Below are 4,601 nucleotides of genomic sequence, written 5' to 3' on the forward strand. Positions count from 1 at the left end.
GAAAATCCTGATAATTTTGTGTGTTATTGGTTTCGTAAAAGTTATCAGTTTGTGGATTATTTTCTGTATAATAATCCGTTTCATAGTTTTCATAGTTATCGGTATTATAATAATTATCTGTATAGTAATCGTCTGTATAATAGTTAGTCGTCATTTCATCAGGGTATTCGTTTAAAACATGTGCTCTTTGGAAGTTTGGGTTTCTTTGAATAACAGATGGACGATTTTGATTTTGATTTTGAGATGAAAAGGAAGGTCTCTGTTGGTTGAAATTTGGATTGTTGGACGAATATTGATTCCTATTAGGGTTCTGATTGTTTTGATAGTTGTTAGGTCGATTATTATATTGGTTTTGGTAACCGTGTGGCCTAGAAAAAGTTTGGTTTGGCTGTACAAAACGTGAAGAGCGGCATTCACTATTTAGATGACCAATGCGGCCACAATTTGTACATTTTGTAAACAGAGATGAGGGTCTTCTCATTGGTTGAGAGGGTTTAGGAATAGTTGATCTAGAATTAGATTTTTGTTCTTTAAAACATGACACTTGAAGTTCGCGTCTAATACGATTGCTTGCTTCAATGAGATCTTGGATTACTAGTCCTAATAATTTGTCCTAGACGAGGTTCTAAACCGGTTAAAAGTGTATTTAGGGCCATGGTATCGATTAAGTCACATTGGGCAGTTTTTTGATCTGGGGATAAATTTGCTACTTGGATCGAGGCGTGCATTTTTGCATTCAGAACTTGTAAACGGTTAAAGAAAGTTAGAGGAGATTCGTTAGATAGTTGTCTTAGTCTTTGTAAGTCTTGTATTAAGGAGGTCAGGTCTCTACTGTCTCCGAAATGTAGATTTAGTAATTGTTTTATTTCTGTATAAGAAAGTGGTTTTCTAGAATTAATAAGCTGTGCAGCTTTACCTTTGAGTTTATTTTTTACGTGAATCGTTAATAGAACGCGCTGATCGCCTGTGGCCATTTTAAAAGCACAGTCGCACGTATCTAAAAATGTAGAAATAGAAATCGGATCGCCTTCAAATTCTGGGATAATAGAAAATATGTCAGAAAGCTTGTATGGTTCGATTTCTTGTTGAGTCTGGGAACGTGTCTCGTCTCGGGCATTTTTCGAGATATTTTTAAACGAAAATGAAAAATAGAAGTATGGAGAAATATAAAATGTATCAGTATATAAGGGAGAAAAAAAATGTGGTAGTATATAAAGGGCAAAAATGTATCAATATAAAAATATCAAATAATATAGCAATAAAAATGTATGAAATATACCAAATAAAAATATATCAAGAGAAAATATACCAAAAATATAGCAAGTAAAAAAAAATATGTCAGTAAACTATCAGTATAAAATAATATGAAAGAAATATGTCAATATCAATAATTTCAAATATTAGATAATCAACTTGTATTTTTTTATGTATCTTGATTAATTGACTTGCAGTATAGTCAATTTCGTAAATTATTATAACAAAATTATTAACGAGATGATTCAAAATCCACTTATTTAATGAAGAACATCGGGACGCCTTGTTCTCTCTGCTCAGCTACCAGGGGCTTCACTAGGTGTTCCTTCCGTAGATAACAGGAGTGAGGTTGTTCGGAGATGCTTTCTTCTTTAAAGGTCGTCTTGTTTTCTCTGCTTGGCTACCAGGGGCTTCACTAGGTGTTCCTTCCGTAGGTCACAGGAGTGAGGACTTCCGTAGATTCTTTGTTCCGTTAAGGGATGAGAATCCACCGCTGCCAGTGAGTATACACGTGTTCTAGCAACATTAACCGGATCCTACTGACTTTGCGCCAATTGTTAGATCACTAATTACGTATTTAACTTTTTAAAAAAGAACTTTATTTGCTATACAATAAATAGTACAAAATTAAATTAATTTAAAATGACTACAATAACTGGACTGGTCGAAGTTGCAGCTAAGAGTGATTCCGGTATCTGAAAATGGTAATTTATAGGTTTGGTATGAAGTGCTGAATCGCTGTTCCCATGAATATTGGCCAACGGTTCGTACAAAGTTCTACTGCGTGCTCAGCGGTTTCTATGGGAATGGGATGATGAAATCTGAAGTCGGCGAACTTAAGCTAGTTCAAGGTTAATATTTTCTCATATATATATATATATATATATATATATATATATATATATATACATATATATATATATATATATATATATATATATATATATATATATATATATATATATTAGTAATTAAATTATTCATATAACAACTTACCCTTTATATCAAAATACACGGGTCTTGCTGCTGGCGTGCTTCGTGTGTTATACCCGGAAAGAGTGAGTAGATTTTTCTTTTGATCATCATCTTTCTACAAACCAGTAGTACAAACTAGTAATTAGCAAGAATTCAAGATATAAATCTGCTAATTTTCAGTTAAATAAGTAACTTTTTATATGGTACAGGTTAAACTACTATGCCAATTAAGACTCGACACAACTATAGACGGTTTTAACAGTTGAAATGTATAGTGTGAGATATTACAAATATACTCTTGTCTAAGGATTTGTTACCAATAAAATAAAGGAAAGCTAAGGAAAGGCTAATTGTTGCTAATTAAAAAATGGAGAGAGCTAATTGTTGCAAACGAGAAAAGGAAAAGCCTGAAATGGTGAAGCCAATATTAGAAATTATGGAAGATTTTTGGTTAAATAAAATTTAAAATTAATTAATAATTATTTAAATAAAAGGTTAAATAACCGAGAATGTAACCAATACAAAATAAAATATAAAATTTACTGGAAGCACTACAATAGAATAGGCTTAGCTCAAGAGAATGAGAGTTATGCTCAGAGAGGAGGTTGGCACGTTTGCTTGCCTGTAGTAACTTAAGGTTAAATTAGATCAATCCTAAGATGATCTTTAGATGGGCGCCATGGTGAATTTAGAATATCACTCCAATTGGGGATATATGTAGTTATATACTAACTGAAAATAAAAGATGATAGGAAACAAATAAAAATCTGAAATGCTTTATACACTATATTACAATTCTACTGTGTTATCCCAACCCTATACTTATATACACTAAATAATGATTAAAATATATCCCCAAAATATATATTTACAAGAAAATCAGTTACTATAAATCGGACCCAAAATATAAATATCTAACAAGGTTTGATCTGAACAGTCCTCTAACAATGAGGAAAAAGGTAAGTTAATAATATTTAAATAACTCACATGGAGTAAATGGTAATTAAAATATAAACTAATTAAATACTTATACAGTTACAAAAGGGCAGCTTAAAAATCTGAGACTAGTCAGTTAAGACACTAGAACAACACATACATCAATTCGATATATGAGGGTACATACAAATTCCCATAAAATTGAATAAAATATCCTGACAACTTATTAAGTGTAATATAAAATATTAATAATAAATAAATTTAAAGTAAATAGGGAATAAAATTAAGCAAGCGAAAGGATTAAAAAAAATTGAGGGTACTAACCAGGTATTGTGCACAACGCTGTTTCGTAAACCCACTTAGGCTGAAGGCCTAAGTATCCAAGATATATATATATATATATATATATATATATATATATATATATATATATATATAGAAAAGAAATTTAATCTTTGCAGATTAGTTAAATAGTAAACTCTTAAATATTGGGGAAATCTGCAAAAAAGACTCTAATGTGTATCAATTGTTTCGCCGAACGTTTTCGCCAAAGAGAATTAATTTGGCTTCTTCAGGGCTGAAAGAGAATAAATTATAATTAGCTACCATATATTATCTATTAAAACATTATTGATCTTACCGTAACTTAGAATTGTAGAGTTAGAATATTAAAAAACTTTGCTAGTAACATAGTGGTGTTTTTTGTTACTATGTGCAAAAAAAATTTTTTATAAGGTTTGTAATGTATGGTAGCTTTGACTTGACACGTAAAGGCTTACCCAAGGTTAATCGAAAAACCCAATGTAACTACATTTAAAAGGAGGTAATTCTTTGAATTGTCGGCAATAACTAAATTTTTGATTTTCAGACAGTTAAAAGTGAGGTTCTGTTTGAGCCAGAACGCAAGCGCTGACAACTTCATTAGTTCGTATGAATCTTTATGTCGTTAAGGTTCATTGGTAAGAAACGAATGAATTTAAATCCCTGTAAAGGGAAATATTATTTTGATTTTCTTTATTTAATTATATTATATTGTTCATGTACTATTGAATATTATTGAGATGTATCTAAGAAAAGCAAGGGAATGTTATATATTTTTTGTTAATGAAAATTAATTATAAAGGTATGTTAGTTGTTAATGGATATATCAGTCAAGTTAGTTATCTGTGATATAGTATTGTTCTTGGTATCTGATTTAAGTAACAGGTGGTATATATCGCTTAGATTCTTGATGTCACTCTTAACATTAATGGAGAAATCGTTAAGGAAAATATAAGACATTTCAATGAACTCTCTTTTAGATTTATTGTTCTCACGGTGGAGAATTGTGGTGTTAGTATAGTCCATGAGATGACCAGTGGAATGGACATGTTTGGCTAATGCACAACGGTCAGGGTGAAGTCGAGAATCACTTTTGTGTAGTGTAATACGTGATT

Source organism: Diabrotica undecimpunctata, chromosome 9, assembly GCF_040954645.1.
Source record: "Diabrotica undecimpunctata isolate CICGRU chromosome 9, icDiaUnde3, whole genome shotgun sequence".
Classification (NCBI taxonomy): domain Eukaryota; kingdom Metazoa; phylum Arthropoda; class Insecta; order Coleoptera; family Chrysomelidae; genus Diabrotica; species Diabrotica undecimpunctata.